Here is a 25,304-nt window from a genome sequence, read left to right on the forward strand (position 1 = left end):
AATAGATATGTTAGTTCTAATTACATCAAAATCCCACATTTTGAATTTTACACTTATTGGCATTAATTGCCAATCTCAATTCAAAGTTCATTGGAAGTTATTTCAAATTTTTAGATTTCATGGCTAATGTTTACTATTCCATTGGACCAATCTACTGTGGGAATTGAGCTAAACTTCCTTCATCAAAGTTGTTCTTATTGTGTCTAGTTTAATTCCCTTTTTTAATTACTCTATTTGGAGTTTTGTAACTCAAGTTATGGCATTTTTACCATAACTGGCCGGATTGGCTCATTGCCCAGAATTTCTGGACAAAATTGGTTCTGGCAGTTTTGGTGTCTTAATTTGGGCTATCAATTCGAATTGGTTATGGTCAGAATTTGGGTTTCTGCTCTCATGAAAGTTGTTCTATATTGTCTAAGATTTTCATGAGTTTAAAAATCAGGTCATTTGGACCTTTCTACACAAAGTTATGGCCAATTGAATAAATACTGTTCATTTGGTCATTTTTTAGGTCCAAAATTTTGGTTACCCGAATTTATGCAACTTTTAGGTCAAACTAAGTTAGTTTTCTGGGTAGGGTCTCTTCATAAAAAATGTGAAATTATGTGCCTAATTTCACCTCCAATTGGCCTTGCACCAATTGGAGTTACACAAGTCAAGTTACAGCTGCCCAAATATACTAGAGTCAAGTCTAGAATTTCTGGCACAAGAGGGGCAGCACACTAATTCATAATCCAATGCCACAATAACTTCATTTTAAGCTCATACCATATCAAATGGTCATTAATTGACCATTAGAAATCCATTTAAGCATCAAATCACAAAATCCCCAATTCATCACAAACCCTAACCCTCACAATCCCTAATTGCAATCAACACACACCAAATCACTTAACTATCACATATCCTCTTTATCAATGCTAATAAACCACTCAATTTCTATCAAAATCATCAAACCCTAACCTCTATCATGGCTTCCGAAATTCATGGGTGCAAATACACATATATTTTTGTTTCAATTTCACCCACTTCTAGCTCAATTAGATGCCTAATCATGAAAAGAAAGGGAAATGAGTGAGAAATGGCACTAAACTCAACTTGAGCCAATTATGTTTTTGTTAAACCTTCACTTTCTTTGCTTTTCTTGGCAACCAAACACCTTAGCTAGAGTCTAGGACAATTTTTAATATTGTAATTTAGGGGAAATATGGTGAGAAGAGTGAAAGAATTGAGGTAGATGAAGAGAAAAAGGAAGAGAATTTCAATAGAGGTGGTTCGGCTGGTGTGGCTAAAGAAAGAAGAAGATGGGTTTTTATTTTCTTAATTAAATTTTGACTTCTTTTATAAGGGTTTGTCAACTTTTGATTGGTTAGAAATTTTAATTACCTCATTATTGCATAAGGCTTCGATAATAATTCAAATTAAATTTCATTTTATTTTATCTTTCTTTTACTCACTTTTTAATTAAATTTTTATCAATTTTATTCATATTTTTAACACATAAACCTCACTCACTTAAATGGACAAGTTGTTAAAAAATTATCTCTGAAAGTGAAATGACAAAAATGCCCTTCGTTTAGCTTAACGAGCTAAAATCGTCTGTACCGACTTAGAAAAATTTCTTAGCATTTTCTTGGCATTCTATTGCCATCTAAGTCTCAATAACTCTTCACTGGAGTCCCAAAAATTATTTCATAGGGTTTTCCCATGGGTATAGGGTCAACACCCTTATGTTCGGTAGTGTTTTATGTGTCTCGGTGACTGATCTTTCTCAGTGACAGACTGGATGCCTAGAACCACACTTTAATATGAGTGAGGAGACATAAAATAATGAAATACAAGAAAATAAAATACAAAAAAAACAAAGAAAATCATAGCAAGAAATGTAACCAAGTTAAGCGAGCAAAAACCCTAGCGATGGGTGACTTCAGGGAAGCCCCACGATGGACCGTTGACTAGCCTTGGAAAACATTTTTTGGACTTAAATATACCCTTATTGAAGAATAATTCTCATTAAAAAGATCAAAAGAAAAATAAAATATTAGTACAAAAGAAAAGTGAGAAAAAAAAAAAAAAAAAAAACCTTTGTAAAAAAAAAAAAAATGCAAGCATTATGGTCATTCGAATCCCCGAATTATCTTTTGACTAAATGTCCATAAAATAAATAATATTACACTTACAAAATAAAATGAAAAATTAATTTGGTGGTACCTAAAGTAAATAGTGAAAATTAAAGGTTAAATGTGGAATAAGTAAAAGTATCATTAAACAAATACTATCCTAACACTTAGTGGACCACTAAGAATTTTAATATGGATTAAAAATGATCATAAGTGGGCAGATTTCTCCCACTCAAGCATCATCTTCCTCACTTGAAAACCATCCATGCCAAAATGGAAGATTTGGGAAACCACCATTGACGTTTTCATGCAAGCTTGATCCACCCCTCCATTTCAACTCCAAACACTTAGGTTCGTTCATGAAAAATTGTCTACACATCACAAGGAAGGGTTTGATACTAAAATCAAGAAGTTTGGTGAAGGTTTAGCAAGTTCCAACCATAAGGTAAGTTAGCATTTTTGAAGATAGCTTTGTTAAACTTTGTGTGCATGTTATGGGTGTTGAATTTGTGAAGGAAATTTTTAAGTTGAAGAGTTATTGAGATATCCATTTTTGGGCAGCCATGTAGTCATGTATTTGATGAGATAATTGTGCATATATTTGATGGGAAATGATGTTGGTTATGGTGATTTAATAACTTAGTGAATTACTTCATATGTATATGGTGATTTTGCATTTAGAATGGAAATTGATGAATTGTAGGACACTTTGGTGTTGAGGGACATTTTCGGCAGCCTTGGAACTCTTAGATAAGTGTATGTGTTCATGAAGATATGGGCAGAATTGTGGCATTAAGGATAGATGGATATGTATATGAAATTGTTGTGTAAAGTGTATGTAAAAACTAGTAATGTTTATGTGTATGTGTAATTGTATTTGGACTTTGGAAATTAGAGTTATATTTGGTGTGTTGAGGATAATTGCAATCTGCCCAAAGTGATGTTAATGTAAAGTGGAATATGTTTTTGGTAATGAACCAAAACAGAAATGGTAAGGGGAAGTGGACATGTAGTAATGTAAGTGTGTAATTGATGTGTGTTAAGCAAGGTAACTAAGGGCAGTGTACATTTTAGCCTATAACTTTAAATGTGTAACCTCAATTGGTATGAGACCAATTGGAGGTGGAACTAGGCACAAAATGTGCCAACTTTCATTAAGAAAGCATACCAAAATTCTGCTTGCAAGGTGACCTAAGAAAATGACCAATTCGGATTAGGTACAATTAGGACCTGAAAAATGACCAATTGGGCAGTAGTGAGTGTTTAGGCCATAACTCACTCAAAACAGGTCCAATTGACCTGGAATTTTAACCATGAATAGTTAATATCCATACCTACAAGTCTTATGAAGACACCAAAGCCCAGAAATGACCATAAGCAAGTCAAACAGCTTGCACAAGTTCGGGTCCAAAAACTGGCCGAACCAGAGTTGACCAAATTGACCTAAAATTGACCTAATTTGATACCATTGGACCAGCAATAGTATAATGACCATAACTTGGTCTACATAACTTGGAATGACCTGAAATTTTGCACCGCAGTCCATAAGACATAGATCTACAAGTTTGTAGTTTTGACCGAAACCCGAAAACTGAGGGAACTAGGTCGTCCGGCTAGGTCAAACTAGTATCCCAGAATCCAGCAAGTTGCATTAAAATGCACTAAACAAGGAAACGAGTTTGGTAAAACGTACCAACCCTAAAACCCTATCAAATGTGACATATTAATGACACTAAAACCTAATTTACCTAGAACACATCGAGGGTCGATATATTGGGTGATTAAGCAAATAATAGCTTTCAGTGAATTAATTACCAAACATTATCGATAGAGACAATATAAATTAGTACTGAAACACTTCAAATTGTGTTTCTCAGTTACTAAAGACTCAGGGAAAGGGAAGAAAACACTGAGTCCAGACCAGGAAGACAGTCATCAGAGGTTTGTGCACAATGGCTATTTCTTTTGAATTTTTCAATTGAAATGAATTATGACTATTATACATTATTGTTTTAAATTGTGTTTGTGCACAACTAGTTTTCAACTGATTTTGTTCTGAATAATATTTCATATGATAAATTGTATGTTATTGTTTTAAATTGTGTTTGTGCACAATATTTATTTCTTTTGAATTATTTTCAATTGAAATAAATTATGACTACTTGTATGTTATTGTTTTAAATTGTGGAAATGTACTTGAATGGATACTTATTGATTGAAAAGCACTGTAAATGGTTTTTGTGGAAATTGAAGTGAATTACGAATTGTGTTGCCATTTTGTGAATGAAATTATAACTTTGGAAATTTATTGGATTCTTCGGATCATTTGAATAAAATGTTTGGAATTGTTTTGATTCACAATTGGCATGACACTGTTACTATGTTTCTCCTCCATTAATGGGGTGAGTGTGATTATTCCTCCCTCTTTGACTTATCAGTCTGGGGTGAGTATGATTATGTTCCTCCCTCTTTGACTTCCCAGTCTGAGGTGAGTATGGATGAGTACTCATTATATAGCTAGCTTCCTCCCTCATTGATTTCGATTATTGGGGTGAGTATGTCTTGTCGTAGTGTACAACACGGCATGTGTGGAAAAAAATTGTGTCATGGCCTAAATTGTGTTATTGATTGGCAACATTGAATTATTCAGTTATTTGATCGAATTGTGTTATCGATTTGCAAAACGATATTATTCAGGTATTTGATCGAATTGTGTTATTGATTTGCAAAACGATATTATTCAGTTATTTGATCAAATTGTGATATTGATTTGCAACATTTGATCGTGTTATTAAGTATTTTGATCAAATTGTGTATGAATTGGCAATACGGTATTCTTAAATTATTTGACTAAATTGTGTTATTATGAATTTTGATAAATTGTGAATTGGAGTTTAAATTCCTTATGACATTCATTGTCTTGGATTTAACTATGGTTTTATGTATCCACTATTTATATAGTTTATGAATTGTGATTTAAAGTTGTATTTGGTTAATGTTGTGCACCACTAAGACATTGTCTCAGCGATAGCTTTTTATTGCTGTCGCAGGTAGACAGACAGACAGGGCAGCAGACTAGGCTGCTAGTACCTCCAGCGAGAGATTTTTCGGGTATAACGAGTATACCGCTTTTTGCATTTTATACTGTAATGTATGACCACTGTATGTACATATTGTTTTAGTTTGAGCAGTTGTAAATTCAAATTGTAACTTGAGGTTGTAAAATAATTATGAGTTATTTTGACTTGTAAAAATTGTATTATATTTCCTATATCTCAGCTTTTGAAAAATCACTGTGGATTTAAGTTGAGAAATATGTTGTATTAAGAAAAATGTTGGAGTTGAGATTTGGAAAATTATTGAAGTGCTTTTACAGGTTTTCTGAAGAACGGTTTTATCCAAAATACAGATGGCATTCTGCCAAAATTTTTACAGAAATTCCAAATAATTCAAATGAGTTAATTCTATCACTTCAGTTAAAAAAGGTTTTCAACACCTGTAAATAGTGCTCACCACTGTAAAAGAAGTAAGAAAAGTTTTTTAAAATCCCTTGTAGTATATTTAATGGGTTATCAGTAGACGGAGTTGGTAATTCATTAGGTATACTACGGGATCATGTTATGCCTTACAGAGGGGTAGGGTGTGACATGTTTTAGTGGTATCAGAGCCAGGTTTTAAATTCTGTTTTCACCTGTTATTTGAATGTTCTTTCTTCATAGTACAACTGCTCAATATCATTGTTTGATACATACAGTACATTACAGTATAAATATGCACTAACGGGAGGAAATCTCCTTGTGTTATTTGTTCGGGAGATCTAGAATCCTCGCATTGACTATGGAAGAGGGTGATCGTTCAGTCGATCAATCTATAGAGGCTGAGGTGCAAAGGGATTCCCCAGCCGTACATAATGTTAGTGGTTCAAAGAAGACCAGCCTCTACAAGATCTGCAGCTTTCTCGCTCGCCAGCTCAGACGTGCAATGTTCCAACAAATGGTCGTAATGTGCCTACTCAAGTCCCAATACAGATACACGGTGGTACAACCACGCCTCTTACGCAAGGCAAGATGACAAATTGATGAAATATGGGGCTACAGAGTTCAAGGGGACAGTAGATCCTCTAGAGGCGTAATGTTGGTTAGAAAGGATGGATAGGGTATTCAAGAAACCAGACCGCATGCAGGAGCTCAGATTTGAATACTCAGTATCTCTACTACAGGGGGATGCTTATGACTGGTGGAAAACCATTCCCCACAGTCTGGTAGAACCTGCAGTGCTAACCTGGAGTGACTTTCTCAGGGAATTCAGGCAGAAATATATCCCTGATGCTTATGTAGACCAGAAGCTGCAAGAGTTCCTAAGTCTGAAACAGGGGAGCAGATCAGTGGCTGAATATGAAAGGGAATTTTTTCGCCTGAGCCATTATGCAGTAAGTCTACTTTCTACCAGTAGGGAGAGATGTAAGAGGTTTGAAACCGGCTTGAAGCCTAGTATCAGATTACAAGTGGTCGGATTCAAACATAACAACTTCTCTGAACTTATTTCTCAAGCACTAGAATTAGAAAGAATTGAATCTGAAGTGGCTCCTGAGAAAAAGAAATCAGAGAAGACAGAAAAAGAGGGAAAGTCAGTAGAACAGAGTTCTAGTGGTCTTACTGGAAAGAGGAAAAACTTTGGGGGATACAACAGAGATAGTAAGAAGTCCGGTAGAGATAGATCTTCTGGACAGAAACCACCTCGATCCGATCAGCAAACTCAACAGAAACCCAGGAATGCGCTGTCAGATCGACTTTGTGAAACTTGTGGTAAACCACATAGTGGGGTATGTTATAGAGCCGTAGGAGCATGTTTTAACTGTGGAGAGACTGGCCATTTTGCTAGGGATTGTGTAAATCCAGGTCGTTCTGGATCATTTACTACACCAAAGGGATCAACCCAAGTTTCTACCCCAAAGAGTTCACCATCAGTTAGTAGAGGTAGAGGTAGAGGTAGGGGCAGTACACCTAGAAGTCAAAGTACTGTGAATCAGCCAGAACAAGGTGATGCTTCAGCTGGAGTATACGCTATACGGCAGAGAGAAGAGGCTGAGACTTTTGACATTATTGCTGGTACTTTCTCAATTAGCAACTAAGATATATATATGTATTGTTTGACCTGGAGTTTGCATACTTTTATGTTAGTGTTAGAACTACATGTTCTGTTGTTATTCCTTTACAGGGGAATAAATTTTGATGCATTAGTGATTAGTCCTTAAGATAAGGATTGTGATAATAAGTGAAATTAGTTTTGAAAGAGTTTATCGGCGAAAAGTATTTTCTAACACACCATAAATTATAAAGCTAATTAGTGAGCCTACTTAATGTAAGGCAAGAGGACGTAAAAGTAAGATGCAGCAATGGAATTGCTCTTGATAAGGGCAAGGAGGTTACGGTTAGGAATTGCTAATGGATATTGTAATCAGAATAAGATTCGAATATCAGTGAATTCAAAAAGGATAAAAGATAGGAAAATTTGATCTATTAGGATGTATCGTAGTAACTATGCAATGTTCTTGATATTTATACTGTAAGCTGCAGATTACAGTACTGACTTGAGATTATTGTGTAGAGCTACGTACTACCCGATAGTATACCTAGATAAGAATAGTTACCAACGGTATCTGTTTTGGTATAGTTATGCCAGGACAGAATTTAATTGTTAGAAATAAGTTTGAAAATCCTACTTAGGGATCTAAAACTCAAAAGTTAGAATATCAAAAGGTTATAGTTCAGTACAAAAGGAAGTAAGTTATAGAATATTAACAGATAAAAAGAGTTATGGAAGTAGAGATTTGAACAGTTGATTCATATATAACAAAGAAATATTACAAATGTGAGGAAGACTATGGACTAGAATGGTCAGAGGACCAATGACTGATGAATGATTCTAACATGACCTCAAGGGTCATTCAAGAAGGAACGTGAACCAAAATATTAGACAACGCAATAGTAAGAGGAGATTAGTATTATACAAACAAATTAAACGTTGTATTAGATTGTTGAAAGTCTTATACAAATTTGAGGAAAAGAAGATTATACGATCATATAGAAAGGAGAAAATAAACGTATGACTATTGTAAGATAGCTATTGGGTAAAATTTCGTGGACGAAATTTATTTAAGGGGGGGAGAATTGTAACACCCCTATGTTCGGTAGTGCGTTCTGCTGTCCCGGTGACCAGTGTTGTCCGGACAGCTAGGATGCCTAAAACCACACTTTAATATGAGTGAGGAGACCTAAAATAATGAAATAAAAGAAAAGAAAATACAAGAAAAATAAAGGAAAAATCATAGCAAAGAAATGTAACCAAGTTAAGCGAGCCGAAAACCCTAGCGATGGGTGACCGCACCGGGAAGCCACGGCGTGGACCGTTGACTAGCCCTGGACTGTGAGGAACCCTGGAAAAAATTTTTAGGACTTAAATAGACCCTTATTGAAGAATAAATCTCATTAAAAAGATCAAAGAAAAATTAAATAATTAGTACAAAGAAAAGTGAGAAATCAAAAAACGGACAAACCCGGTGTTACCGAAAAATCGGGAATGCAACCCGAACAGGGGCATTATGGTCATTCGACATCCCGAATTGTCTTTTGACCTAAATGTCCATTAAAAATAAATAATATTACACTTACAAAATAAAATGAAAAATTAATTTGGTGGTACCTAAAGTAAATAGTGAAAATTAAAGGTTAAATGTGGAATAAGTAAAAGTATCATTAAACAAATACTATCCTAACACTTAGTGGACCACTAAGAATTTTAATATGGATTAAAAATGATCATAAGTGGGCATATTTCTCCCACTCAAGCATCATCTTCCTCACTTGAAAACCATCCATGCCGAAATGGAAGATTTGGGAAACCACCATTGACGTTTTCATGCAAGCTTGATCCACCCCTCCATTTCAACTCCAAACACTTAGGTTCCTTCATGAAAAATTGTCTACACATCACAAGGAAGGGTTTGATACTAAAATCAAGAAGTTTGGTGAAGGTTTTGCAAGTTCCAACCATAAGGTAAGTTAGCATTTTTGAAGATAGCTTTGTTAAACGTTGTGTGCATGTTATGGGTGTTGAATTTGTGAAGGAAATTTTTAAGTTGAAGAGTTATTGAGATATCCATTTTTGGGCAGCCATGTAGTCATGTATTTGATGAGATAATTGTGCATATATTTGATGGGAAATGATGTTGGTTATGGTGATTTAATAACTTAGTGAATTACTTCATATGTATATGGTGATTTTGCATTTAGAATGGAAATTGATGAATTGTAGGACACTTTGGTGTTGAGGGACATTTTCGGCAGCCTTGGAACTCTTAGATAAGTGTATGTGTTCATGAAGATATGGGCAGAATTGTGGCATTAAGGATAGATGGATATGTATATGAAATTGTTGTGTAAAGTGTATGTAAAAACTAGTAATGTTTATGTGTATGTGTAATTGTATTTGGACTTTGGAAATTAGAGTTATATTTTGTGTGTTGAGGATAATTGCAATCTGCCCAAAGTGATGTTAATGTAAAGTGGAATATGTTTTTGGTAATGAACCAAAACAGAAATGGTAAGGGGAAGTGGACATGTAGTAATGTAAGTGTGTAATTGATGTGTGTTAAGCAAGGTAACTAAGGGCAGTGTACATTTTAGCCTATAACTTTAAATGTGTAACCTCAATTGGTATGAGACCAATTGGAGGTGGAACTAGGCACAAAATGTGCCAACTTTCATTGAGAAAGCATACCAAAATTCTGCTTGCAAGGTGACCTAAGAAAATGACCAATTCGGATTAGGTACAATTAGGACCTGAAAAATGACCAATTGGGCAGCAGTGAGTATTTAGGCCATAACTCACTCAAAACAGGTCCAATTGACCTGAAATTTTAACCATGAATAGTTAAGACCCATATCTACAAGTCTTATGAAGACACCAAAGCCCAGAAATGACCATAAGCAAGTCAAACAGCTTGCACAAGTTCGGGTCCAAAAACTGGCCGAACCAGAGTTGACCAAATTGACCTAAAATTGACCTAATTTGATACCATTGGACCAGCAATAGTATAATGACCATAACTTGGTCTACATAACTTGGAATGACCTGAAATTTTGCACCGCGGTCCATAAGACATAGATCTACAAGTTTGTAGTTTTGACCGAAACCCGAAAACTGAGGGAACTAGGTCGTCCGGCTAGGTCAAACTAGTATCCCGGAATCCAACAAGTTGCATTAAAATGCACTAAACAAGGAAATGAGTTTGGTAAAATGTACCAACCCTAAAACCCTATCAAATGTGACATATTAATGACACTAAAACCTAATTTACCTAGAACACATCAAGGGTCGATATATTGGGTGATTAAGCAAATAATAGATTTCAGTGAATTAATTACCAAACATTATCGATAGAGACAATATAAATTAGTACTGAAACACTTCAAATTGTGTTTCTCAGTTACTAAAGACTCAGGGAAAGGGAAGGAAACACTGAGTCCAAACCAGGAAGACAGTCATCAGAGGTTTGTGCACAACGGCTATTTCTTTTGAATTTTTCAATTGAAATGAATTATGACTATTGTACATTATTGTTTTAAATTGTGTTTGTGCACAACTAGTTTTCAACTGATTTTGTTCTGAATAATATTTCATATGATAAATTGTATGTTATTGTTTTAAATTGTGTTTGTGCACAATATTTATTTCTTTTGAATTATTTTCAATTGAAATAAATTATGACTACTTGTATGTTATTGTTTTAAATTGTGGAAATGTACTTGAATAGATACTTATTGATTGAAAAGCACTGTAAATGGTTTTTGTGGAAATTGAAGTGAATTACGAATTGTGTTGCCATTTTGTGAATGAAATTATAACTTTGGAAATTTATTGGATTCTTCGGATCATTTGAATAAAATGTTTGGAATTGTTTTGATTCACAATTGGCATGACATCACTATGTTCCTCCTCCATTAATGGGGTGGGTGTGATTATTCCTCCTCTTTGACTTATCACAGGGTGAGTATGATTATGTTCCTCCCTCTTTGACTTCCCAGTCTGAGGTGAGTATGGATGAGTACTCATTATATAGCTAGCTTCCTCCCTCATTGATTTCGATTATTGGGGTGAGTATGTCTTGTCGTGGTGTACAACACGGCATGTGTGGAAAAAAATTGTGTCATGGCCTAAATTGTGTTATTGATTGGCAACATTGTATTATTCAGTTATTTGATCGAATTGTGTTATCGATTTGCAAAACGATATTATTCAGTTATTTGATCGAATTGTGTTATTGATTTGCAAAACGATATTATTCAGTTATTTGATCAAATTGTGATATTGGTCGGCAACACTGTGTTATTAAGTATTTTGATCAAATTGTGTATGAATTGGCAATACGGTATTCTTAAATTATTTGACTAAATTGTGTTATTATGAATTTTGATAAATTGTGAATTGGAGTTTAAATTCCTTATGACATTCATTGTCTTGGATTTAACTATGGTTTTATGTTTCCACTATTTATATGGTTTATGAATTGTGATTTAAAGTTGTATTTGGTTAATGTTATGCACCACTAAGACATTGTCTCAGCGATAGCTTTTTATTGCTGTCGCAGGTAGACAGACAGACAGGGCAGCAGACTAGGCTGCTATTACCTCCAGCGAGAGATTTTTCAGGTATAACGAGTATACCGCTTTTTGCATTTTGTACTGTAATGTATGACCACTGTATGTACATATTGTTTTAGTTTGAGCTGTTGTAAATTCAAATTGTAACTTGAGGTTGTAAAATAATTATGAGTTATTTTGACTTGTAAAAATTGTATTATATTTCCTATATCTCAGCTTTTGAAAAATCACTGTGGATTTGAGTTGAGAAATATGTTGTATTAAGAAAAATGTTGGAGTTGAGATTTGGAAAATTATTGAAGTGCTTTTACAAGTTTTCTGAAGAACGGTTTTATCCAAAATACAGATGGCATTCTGCCAAAATTTTTACAGAAATTCCAAATAATTCAAATGAGTTAATTCTATCACTTCAGTTAAAAAAGGTTTTCAACACCTGTAAATAGTGCTCACCACTGTAAAAGAAGTAAGAAAAGTTTTTTAAAATCCCTTGTAGTATATTTAATGGGTTATCAGTAGACGGAGTTGGTAATTCATTAGGTATACTACGGGATCATGTTATGCCTTACAGAGGGGTAGGGTGTGACAACAATCGCTTCCTATTAGGGTTACCCATCGCCGGAGCACCGACTCATTTAACCTTAGTGTGTTTCATTACTTAAATTTTTTTCTTAATTTTTCTTATCATTTTTTAGTTTATTTATGACTCCTCACTCTAGTCTAAATATAGTTTCAGACATTCTGGCTGTCCGGACAGACATTAGTCATCAGAACAGTAGAATGTACAGACTATCTAAAGTGAGGGCGTTACAGCTCTTTCCTACTAACAAAAATTTTGTCCTCGAAATTTACCTGATGCAAATAGTTGAGGGAACTGTTGCCTCATTGTCTCTTCACTTTCCCAGGTTGCCTCCAAAGCACTTTCACCAGTGGAATCTGCTTATTTCTTAGTTCCTTCACTTCTAGAGCCAAAATGCATATGGGTTCCTTTTCATATGTCAAATCCGGTTGTATTTCAATCTTTTCCATAGAGATGACATGTGAAGGGTCTGATCTATACCTTCTCAGCATAGACATATAAAATACATTGTGGATCTTGTCCAGCTCTGGTAGTAAAGCTAGCCTATAGGCTATTTGACCCACACATTCAATGATTTCATATGGACCAATGAATCTAGGGCTTAACTTACCCTTTCTTCCAAACCTCAATACCTTCTTCCATACAGTGCCTCATATGGAGCCATCTGAATGCTAGCTTAGTAGCTATTATTGTATGCAAATTCTGCCAGTGGGAGGTATCTGTCCCAATTTCCCTCAAACTCAATAATACAACTCCTTAGCATATCTTCAAGGACCTATCACATATTTCATGTTATTATTATCATTTCAATTTAGTATTTGTAGTAATTCAATGAGTTTTAAGTTTTACCTAAATCACTCGTTTCGACTTTCCATCCGTTTGAGGATGAAAAACCGTGCTAAAATGGAGTTATGTGCCCAAGGCTTCTTACAACTTTTTCCAAAATCTAGATGTGAACCTCAGGTCTCGATCAGATATGATAGAAAGTGGGATTCCATATAGTCTAACTATCTCACTGATATATAATTCTGCTAGCTTCTCTAGTGAGCAGTCAGTTCTAACTTGCAAAAAATGAGCTGATTTTGTCAATCTATCTACTATCACCCATACTGCATCATGCTTCTTCTGGGTGAGAGGTAGACCACTTACAAAGTCCATGGTGACCCGATCCCATTTCCATTCAAGTATGCTTATAGGCTGTAGCAAGCTTGATGGAACTTAATGTTCTGCCTTGACTTGCTGACATGTCAAGCATCTAGTTACATAGTCAGTTATGTCCTTCTTCATACCAGGCCACCAGTAGTGAGGCTTTAGATCATGGTACATTTTTATGCTTCCAGGGTGCATAGTATAAACACTGGTGTGTGCCTCTTTTAGAATATTAGTCTTCAATTCCCCATCCTCTGGTACACACACTCTTCCTTTGCAGTACAAACACCCATTTGCTTCTACCTCATAATCATTTTCTTTTCCCTCTGTGATTTTGCCCATAATAGCCATTAGCTTCTCATCTTGTTTCTGCCCATCTTGTATCTGCTGTAGCAGGTTTGGCCTTACTTGCAACTCAGCCAAGATAGCTCCATTTTGAGCTAAGGACAAATGGGCATTCAGCGATCTCAAGGCTATAATGGACTTTCTGCTCAAGGCATCAGCAACTACATTTGCCTTCCCATGATGGTAGTCAATTACACGGTCATAGTCTTTTAGGAGCTCAATCGGAACTCAATCTATCACCTCTGTCTAAGGTTGAGCTCCTTCTGGGTTGGCAAGTACTTCAGACTTTTGTGGTCTGTGTAAATGAAGCACTTTTCACCATACAATTAATGCCTCCATATCTTCAGTGCAAAGATAATTTCTACTAACTCCAGATCATGAGTAAGGTAGTTCTTTTCATGTAGCCTTAGCTGCCTGGAAGAATAGGTGACCACTTTCCCCTCTTGCATCAACACACAACCTAACCCATTATGGGAAGTATCACTGTAGACTACAAAGTCCTTTCCCGACACTGGCTGTGTTAACACGGTGCCTCTGTCAACAAAACCTTCAACCTCTTAAAACTAGCTTGACACTTGTCATTCCAGTCAAATTTAACATTCTTATGTAGCAACTTGGTCAGTGGAGCAGCTATTAAAGAAAACCCCTTCACAAACCTTCTGTAGTAACCAGCTAGCCCCAAGAAGTTTCTGACCTCAGTTGCATTTCTAAAAGGCTTCTATTCCATTACTGCTTTAATTTTCTTGGGATCTACTCTAATTCCATCAGCTGATACTATGTGTCCAAGAAAGGAGATCTCACTCAATCAGAAGTCACATTTAGACAACTTAGCATACAACTTCTTCTCTCTCAAAGTTTGCAAAATAATCCTCAAAAGCTCATCATGTTCCTCTCTGTTCTTAGAATACACTAGTATATCATCAATGAAGACCACTACAAACTGATCTAGGTATGGATGGAAGATATGGTTCATAAGGTCCATGAAAGCTGTTGGTGCATTTGTCAAACCAAACGGCATCACCAAGAATTTATAGTGCCCATACCGTGTCTTGAATGCGGTCTTAGGCACATCTGCATCCTTTAACCTCAACTGATGATATCCTGATCTGAGATCAATCTTAGAAAATACACCTGCTCCCTTTAATTAATTAAACAGATCATCAATTCTGGGTAATGGATACTTATTTTTCACAGTCACTTTATTTAGCTACCAGTAGTCAATACATAATCTCAAAGTCCCATCCTTCTTTTTCACAAACAACACCGGAGCTCCCCATGGTGACATACTGGGGCATATGAACCCTTATCCAGTAACTCGTGCTACTGGATTTTCAGCTCTTTCAATTCGGTGGGTGCCATCCTATAAGGAGCAATAGAGATTAGTGTTGTGTTAGGCAGTACCTCGATGGCAAATTCTACTTCCCTTTCTGGTGGCAAACCAAGCAATTCTTCAGGGAAGACATCAAGGAAGTCACTCACAGTGGGAATGTCATGGAGACTAGATCTAGCCTTTCTAGTATCAACCACATGCACCAGGTAGGCTTCACAGCCTTTTCTCATCAATCTCCTTACAACTGTGGTTGAGATGACATTAGACAAAAAATCTATCCTTTCCCCCACAACTATTATTTCATCATTCTCAAGAGTTTTCAATGTAATCCTCTTCAATCTATAATCCACTATTGCCTGATGACATGACAACTAGTCTATTCCCAAGATCACGTTAAACTCGTGGAAGGGCAATTCAATCAAGTCTGTCGAGAACTCATACCCCTGAATCCTCAATGGGCAACCTTTGCACACTCTATTTACTACCACACTGTGACCTAGTGGATTAGTGATAAAAATGTTTTGGTCACTTTTCTCTACTTAAATTCCCCTTTCCACGGGTAACTCAATGCAGATGTATGAGTGAGTGGATCCTGGATCCACCATTGCATGCACAGGTATGTGATAGAGAGAGAACATACCCCTGATAACATCTAGAGCATCCTGCTCCTCCTGAGCTCTCATGGCATATGCTCTTGCTAGTGCCCTGGCCTCTGGCCTCTCAGCTAACTCTATTTCCGGCCTCTGTGATATACCAGCTGTTTCAGATTTACCTGGCCTTCTACCCCTTTGAGCTATTGGGATAGGCTTGTCTGCTGGTGCTGGAGTAGCTATAATAGTCCTCCTTGGGCAATCTCTGATCTGGTGCTCGGTAGACCCACACTGGAAGCAACCCCTAGTAATCTGCCAACATTCACCCTTGTGCCACTTATGATAGTGCGGACACGCCAAAAAGGCTGCTGGGGCTAGTCCCCTAAACACCGTCCCTGGAGAGCTACCCACTGATGGTGTGGACTGGCCTCTCCTCAGTGTGAACTGATATTTGGGCCTTTGGGACTGGCCCTGGCCCTGTCCCTATGGCTAACTAGCACTCTGAGCAGGAGGACCTCTAAACTTTTTACCAGGTGCAGAGGATGAACTGGTCTGACCCAAACCTCTCTTCTGCTGTCTATTCCTTCTGCTCTGCTCATTAATTCTGACCCTTTCTACTTTTAATGCAGCTTCAAACAATTTTGAGAAGTCCATAATCCCTAAAGCTGTTATCATAATCTTGATGTTATCATTCAACCCTTCTTCAAACCTTCTGCACCTCTCAGCCTCTGTAGAGACTATCTCCCTTCCATACTGACTCAGTCTGATAAACTCTCTCTCATACTCTGCCACTAACAGCTGTCTCTACCTCAGACTGATAAATTCTCTTCTCCTCTCTTCCAGGTACACTTACTGACATACTTCTTTCTAAACTCTATAAGAAAGAACTCCCATATGATCTAGTCTGGCTGTACCCCCCTAGATACTGTGTCCCACCACTGATATGCATCATCCTGAAGCAGGGACACAGCACCCTCTAGGTTTTGTTCTGGGGTGTAGTGAAGTTGTCTCAACACCCTTCCCATTCTACCTAATCAATTTCCAGCTACTATGGGATCATCTTCCTTCTTACCCAGGAAATCCACAGCCCCATATTTTTTTACCTTCTCTAAATGAAACTTCAATGGTAGTAGCGGAGGTTGTGGCTGTGGTTGTGGTGGTGGCATTGCCCCCATCATCTACATGTAGAATTCAGTCATTTGTTGAAATAAAACAAATTGAGGCTGTGCAGGTGCCTCTGGTGCTGGTGGAGCAGGTTCTCCCCTGCCTCCAGCTTTAGCCATGGGTGGAGCATGACTCTTCACCTCTTCCTCTACTGCTTTCTGTGAAGTCGGGTCCATCTCCTAACCAAAATAATAAAAAACAAACAGATTTGCATTAGTGTCACATCAACTCTTACAAATGCAATGCATGGTATGGACTCTATCTAGACCCATAAATGCCTAAATCGTTCTCTGATACCACTAAATGTGACACCCCTCACCCGTCTACAGTGTAGCCGAGCAAGGCATGTCACACAGTGTGCCGGAGTACCTTATCTTATCTTATTTTAATTTCTAGTTCTTAATTTATTTATTAAAAGCCTCAAAGTGAAGTTTATGCCGTTTATGCCATTTATGCCATTTATTGAAATTTTGAATTAATTTGAGATTCTAAAAATTTTATAGAAAATCTGGCAGAGTGTCGGCTAAAAATTGAAAAAATAGTTCTTCAGAATCTGTTAAAAACACTCCCAATATATGCATTATCCATTCCTCCAATAAAACTCAACACAATCTCATCAAATCTCAATATTTCATCTCAAACTCATAATTTCATATATAAATAATTTCATGCTCAATTTTTGTAAATAAAATATGAAAATCTCATTAATTACATAATTTACAATTAATTACAGGAGTTTACAATTTACATGGCAAAATAAAAGTCTAAGTACAAAATACAAAATATCTCATGAAACCTAGCAGTCCTACCCAAAACACTGCAGATGTGGTGACATTATGCACTATACAGATCTGGACGCTCACCCAGTCTGAGGTCTGCTGGGCTCTCTATCTGTCTCACCTGTACCTACGCATAGCAAAAAGTAACGCGCTAAGCAATACAGCTTAGTTGTGCCAATATAAAATGAAAATAAAATAAAATAAATAAATGTACAAAAATTTCATTGTTATTTCATGCAGAATGAATTTATGGTAATTATTCGTAATATTATAAATTTTAATACTTTATGTGTTCATTATTTGGTTATAATTTATTAAGACTTATTCTGGTTTCCTAAGTAACCTATACTAGTGATTGGACTGGATAAACGGGTAAACTGCCACTGGGTACCAAGTACCTCGGGCCGTCACACCATCGATTACAAAGTGTCTACTAGGTGTGCAACAGAATGGCTAATAAGCCATATTACTCAACGGGCATAAAGCCAAGTGTGTCAAACATAGTAAAATGGCCATAGGCCATAATATCACAAAATGGTATAAAATGCCATAAATCACGAAATAACATAAAGTCATATGCAGTACTGCTATCGGAACCCTATTCGCATGCCAACTTATCCAACCCAATCATTCTAGGCATACTAGGGCATGTCACAAGGTTAATTATTTAATTCTTTGCATTTAAGGTTTGATTGTTACTATTCACCCTACTATTCATGCATAAATGTTGACTTTTTCATACATAATAGATATGTTAGTTCTAATTACATCAAAATCCCACATTTTGAATTTTACACTTGTTGGCATTAATTGCCAATCTCAACTCAAAGTTCATTAGAAATTATTTCAAATTTTCAGATTTCATGGCCAATGTTTACTATTCCATTGGACCAATCTACAGTGGGAATTAGGCTAAACTTCCTTCATCAAAGTTGTTCCTTATTGTGTCTAGTTTAATTCCCTTTTTGAATCACTCCATTTGGAGTTTTGTAGCTCAAGTTATGGCATTTTTACCATAACTGGCCGGATTGGCTCATTGCCTAGAATTTCTGGACAAAATTGGTTCTGGCAGTTTTGGTATCCTAATTTTGGCTAGCAATTTGAATTGGTTATGGTCAGAATTTAGGTTTCTGTTCTTCATGAATGTTGTTCTATATTGTCTAATATTTCTATGGTTTAAAAATCAGGTCATTTGGACCTTTCTACACAAACTTATGGCCAATTGAATAAACACTGTTCATTTGGTCATTTTCCAGGTCCAGAATTTTGGTTACCTGGATTTAGGCAATTTTTAGGTCAACCTAAGTTGGTTTTCTGGGTAGGGTCTCTTCATAAAAAATGTGGCATTATATGCCTAATTTCACCTCTAACTGGCCTTGCACCAATTGGAGTTACACAAGTCAAGTTACAGCTACCCAAACACACTGGACTCAAGTCTAGAATTTCTAGCACAAGAGGGGCAACACACTATTTCACAATCCAATGCCACAATAACTTCATTTTAAGCTCATACCATATCACATAGTCATTAATTGACCATTAGAACTCCAATTAAGCATCAAAGCATAAAATCCCCAATTCATCACAAACCCTAACCCTCACAATCCCTATTTGCAATCAACCCACACCAAATCACTTAATTATCACATACCCTCTTTATCAATGCTAACAAACCACTTAATTTCCATCAAAATCATCAAACCCTAACCTCTATCATGGCTGCCGAAATTCATGGGTGCACATACACATATATTTTTGTTTCAATTTCACCCACTTCTAGCTCAATTAGATGCCTAATCATGAATAGAAAGGGAGATGAGTGAGAAATGGCACTAACCTCAACTTGAGCCAATTATGTCTTTGTTAAACCTTCACTTTCTTTGCTTTTCTTAGCAACCAAACACCTTAGCTAGAGTTTAGGGCAATTTTTAATATTGTAATTTAGGGGAAATATGGTGAGAAGAGTAAAAGAATTGAGGTAGATGAAGAGAAAAAGGAAGAGAATTTCAATGGAGGTGGTTCGGCTAGTATGGTTAAAGAAAGAAGAAGATGGGTTTTTATTTTCTTAATTAAATTTTTACTTCTTTTATAAGGGTTTGTCAACTTTTGATTGGCTAGAAATTTTAATTACTTCATTATTGCATAAGGCTTAGGTAATAATTCAAATTAAATTTCATTTTATTTTATCTTTCTTTTACTCACTTTTTAATTAAAATTTTATCAATTTTATTCATATTTTTAGCACATAAACCTCACTCACTTAAATGGACAAGTTGGTCAAAAATCATCTCCGAAGGTAAAATGACCAAAATGCTCTTCGTTTAGCATAACGAGCTAAAATCGTCTATACCGACTTAGAAAACTTTCTTAGCATTTTCTTGGTATTCTATTGCCATCTAAGTCTCAATAACTCTTCACTAGAGTCCCAAAAATTATTTCACATGGTTTCCCCATGGGTATATGGTCGACAACTGTCTTCACAGTTGCTTCCCGTTAGGGTTATCCATCGCCGGAGTACCAGCTCATTTAACCTTAGTGTGTTTCATTACTTAAATTTTTCCTTAATTTTTCTTATCATTATTTGATTTATTTATGACTCCTCACTCTAGTCTAAATATAGTTCCAGACATTCTGATTGTCCAGACAGATATTAGTCAACGGCATAATAGAATGTATGGACTATCTAAAGTGAGGGCGTTACAAAAAGAATTGTTGGCATAAAGGCAAACCACAATGTTTTAATTGCAAAAAATTTGGGCATTTATTAAAAAATTGCAGGTTAAAAATGAAGAAACAAATTTAGCACAAGAGAAAGAATCTCTTTTTTGAAGTTTGGAGAGAAGTGTTCTAAGAAAATCAGAAGCAAAATTGGTGAAAAGTGCATCAACAAATGGTGAGAAGTGTACTAAATTGTTGTATTTCAAATTTTAAGTAGTGATATAATCTTAACTAATGGTTGAGATTTAGATTAAATTTTTATTTTATTTTATTAAATCTAAGCGCTATATAAGCAGCACATTAATTAAGATTGTCAATAGAGTTGTACAAATTCCTTTCTATTCAATAAAATGTTTTTTATTTTTTCGCATTAATTTTTACTTTAACAGTTTTGTCCTCTACTCTTATCGGTTTTCTGCATCTACTAAAGGTTCTGACGTTTGGCTCGTTTGGACTGCCTGGAAGCCCTTGGGATGAGAAGATCCTCCGAACTTGGTCCGGCACAAAGAACTTGCATGATTGTTGTTTGCTTCAATGAGCTTTTAAGTGGTTTCTAGGGTGGAAAGGATGGCTTGGTGATGGCGGCAGTGCTGAGGGAATACTGCTCTGTGGATTGTTGGGTCATTGTAAATTCGGGTAGACCACCCATGCACCTGAGGGTTTGCCTTTTGCACTTTGACCCTTTCTTTAGATGTTGGATAATTGGGTTGAATCAGATCTTGTCTAGCTTGGACTATATTTGTTACATTTTTCTAAGCTAGAGTATGTTTAAAGATTGGGTCTAGGCTTTTGTATTCTTTGAATCTTAATTGGATTCCCTGTGTGTAATTGGTCCTAAACTTTTTAATGGATTAAAATTTATCATGCAACGAGATATTGGCTTGGTAATGGCTCGTATGCGTGATGGGCTAAAGAAACCATGCACCTTTTATTTTTTTAGCGTAGATTAGGTTGTATTGTCTTTTATTCTTCGGCCTTTTACATTAAAAATGTCTATGGGTAACTCGCAGCCCAATGTTCATGGTGGAATGTACTCTTTGTGAATACCCACTTCATGGCAAATTATAAAACATAATATATAAAAAATAATTTCATAATATTTATATAAAAACAGTTAAATATTCAATTTTAAAAATATAAAATTCACATTTTTATGAATAAAAATACATATATACCAAAATTAATTAACCAAAATTAATAACTCAGTTAAAAAAAATTCTTATATAGAAAGTTAAAATGCCGCATAGTATACATTGATCATTCTCTTTTTTTTAAAAAAAATATAATTTGATGACAAATATATTAACTTTATATATAATTAAATTCATATATATAGGTTAAGTTTATGAATGCTGATAAAATTTTTTTTTATTTAAGTATGAATTTGAATTATATATATTTAAAATACTTTAAGAAATTAATTGTTAACCACAAGTTAATTACAATTAAAAATTAACTTTGATTAAAATAATTTAAACAACAAATATATTCAAAGCACTTAAGTGAAATTATTTCATTTAAATATAATATGAAATATTTTAAAATAAAATTTTCAATAAACTTCTTTCTCAATCGCAGTCAACATCTACAAACCCAAGACATAGACGATGGACTCCACTTTCATAGGCCCAAACTCTAAATTAGATGAAATTTCTATTTTAAGTATCCACTTTAGTAAGATTCACCAGATCCAAACTGACTACACAGACCACATAAAAGCTAATAAAAACATAGGAATCACCGGCACAATTAATGCTGACAAAATTAGTCTATAGTATAAGAGTGTGTTTGGTTCATTTGTTGGGTGTAATTGATATCTGATAAATATCTAAATATATGAATTAGAGTATTTGATAAGTTTAAAAAAATAAAATTAATAGCTAATGGATAGCTAATATGATACATATCCGCTGTAATTTGTATCAGCTCTATTTTTAGAGCTGTTTCTCATCAGCTGATAGTTGATTTTATTTTATTTTATTTTTTATTATGAACGTATTATCATTTTTTATTTAACTCAAAAATTAATATTATTGATACTTTTATATTTTTATTTTATAATTTTAATATTTTAATTAACACATTTCACCTTTGTTAAAATATTTTTTTATTAACAATATAAAATATAAAATATTTATTTATATCTAAAAACTTAAAATTAATTATAAGTTTTTTCTTTATCAACAATAATAATTACTTTATTATTTCATCTATACTTTTAAAATTATTTAATTATTTTTTTAAAAAATTTAATTATTTTCTTATTTCAATAATAAAATAAATAATATAATATAATAGATTAATAATTATATTTTTATTTTAATAATATAATAAATGATACAATATAATAATTTGATAATTGTATATTTAATTTAATAATAAATAATAATATAATATAATAAATTTATAATTTTATATTTATTTCAATAATAAAATAAATTATATAATATATATCCTTATTGGTTATTTCACATATCAACAGCAACAACTAAACATAGTTTTATCAAACACTTAACATAAATCAGCTATTAGTAACAGCTATCAACTAACAATTATTAGCTGTATTCAATAGTTAAACCAAACGAGCCCTGAGAATTTTATGGAGATGTTGTTCTGGATGACTTAGGTTACAAAAACTTTAATGACGTTCCATTTATTTCACGAAAAATATTTTTTAAAAAAATATTTTTATATTTTTTAGTTTTTGAGGTATTCAGGAAAATTAATTAATGAAAAATATTTTTTTGGTATATGTTCTTTATTTGATTTGCTTTTTTTTTCTCACAAATTATGATCTCGCTAATGATCTAAATTTTGATTAGGATTTGTAAGTATAAAGTCTAAAAAAAAGAATAATGAAAAGAAAAAAAGTGTCTTTTTTTCATTGAAAGATTTTTTTTAATATTATCAATCAACTTTGATTTGAAATAATAAAAAGATGATTAATAATCCTTGTCCCTTTTATAACTAAAGTGAATATCCATGTGGATATCAATACACCACTCCCGTTTCTGTTACAACGCGGTAATTCCAGTTGAAAATCTAAATAGTAAAAGGTTTAAATGAAATCATAAGAAAATGTATGCTATTGCATTTTCCTGGGATTGCAGTTCAATTGGTCAGAGAATCGCCCTGTCAAGGTGAAAGTTGCAGGTTCAAGCCTCGTTAGTACCGACGAATCCAAATCCAATAATCTAATAAAAAAAATACATCAATTCATCTCTCTCTTTTATTTGAAAGGGGGGGCAAATAGCATAATTTCATTCCTAAGGGATCCTTATTATTCTTCTTATTATTCTTATTTATATTTTTTTTTTCGTTTTTCATTGGGCGTATTGCTCAAATCATTGGGGCAGCACTAGATGTAGCTTTTCACCCAGAATAAGATGCCTAATAATTATAATGCTTTGGTATTTAAGGGTCAAGATAATACTAGTCAAGAAATTAATGTGACTTGTGAAGTACAACAATTATTAGAAAATAATCGCATTTGCATTGTAGCTATGAGTGCTACAAATGGTCTAATGAAGAGAATAGAAATGATTGACACAGGAGCCTCTCTAAGTGTTCCAGTCGGTGGGGCAACTCTAGGACAAATTTTCAACGTGCTTAGAGAACCTATTGATGATTTAGGTCCTGTAGATACTTGCATAACATCCCTTATTCATAGATCTACACCTGCCCTTATACAGTAAGATACAAAATTATCCATTTTTGAAATAGGAACAAAATTAGTAGATCTTTTAGCTCCTTATCACCTTGGAGGAAAAATCAGACTATTTGGGGAGCTGGAGTGGTTAAAACAATTCTTATTATAGAATTAATCAATATCATTATGAAAGCTCATGGGGTATATCAATATTTGGCGAAGTGGGTGAACGTACTTATGAAGGAAATTATCTTCACATGGAAATAAAAGAATCTGAAGTAATTAATGAAGAAAAAGGAAAATTAGGTCATTTTTAAGGAAAATGACTTCCTTTTTCAAAGGAGAAAGTCATTTTCTATTTTTTAGATTTTGATAATTTTATTAAAATGTAAAAACACTCGTACATATATGAAATAAATACATACTATTAATTTAACATTACAACTAAATAACGAAAAATATTTTTATGAAAAATATTTTTTTAGAAAACATTTTCTATTTATAAGTTATTTTTCATGAAACATTTGAGTTCCATAATTCTTTCTACCTTTCTAAAATCTCTTTTCTGAAAATAAAAGCTCTATTTTATTCATGTATTCCTCTACTAAGATACAAGTATACTCTATACTTGCATCTTATGGAGGATTTTGTCAAGTTATAATAACAACATTAAATAAATTTATTAAAAAATATTTCTAAATAACAATTTGAATAATAATATTAAACAGATTAAATATCCAACTAGAATGGAAAATTGAAGTTGGAATCCACCAACTTGTGCTGTCCTAATAAAAAACAAAGTGATGGCATTTTTCTTAGTCCAGATTGAAAGGCAAATGAAGTTTCCTGGAAACTTGGATGCCTGGCAAAATGGGCCAACCTCAACCACTGCGACTTCCAAGTTGGAGTAAACGCTTTATTTCCATTTTGTCCAAACATTAATATTTTTTTTCTTATTTTCCATTTTCATTTACCTCAAATTAAAGGCATTTTTTATTTTAAAATAATAATTTATTTATTAATATATTTCTATTTAATATGCATTAAAAATAAAAACCCATTAATTTTAAGAACAAAATTTTACGAAAATAGAAATAAACTTATTTTTATGAGATGAGTATCTAATTTTCTTGTTATTGAAGGGGGAGAAATTGCATTTCATAAAATTATAAACCATTTAGGTCACATTTAATTTCAAAATTAAAAAATACATATACTAAT

At 34.2% G+C, this 25,304-nt stretch overlaps 1 pseudogene; it reads left to right on the forward strand.

Moving 5' to 3' along the window:
• The first annotated feature begins 16,896 nt into the window (after positions 1-16,896).
• On the forward strand, positions 16,897-24,400 carry LOC131180133 (ATP synthase subunit beta, chloroplastic-like; annotated as a pseudogene).
• Positions 24,401-25,304: the final 904 nt, after the last annotated feature.

Source organism: Hevea brasiliensis, chromosome 5 (assembly GCF_030052815.1).
Source record: "Hevea brasiliensis isolate MT/VB/25A 57/8 chromosome 5, ASM3005281v1, whole genome shotgun sequence".
NCBI lineage: Eukaryota > Viridiplantae > Streptophyta > Magnoliopsida > Malpighiales > Euphorbiaceae > Hevea > Hevea brasiliensis.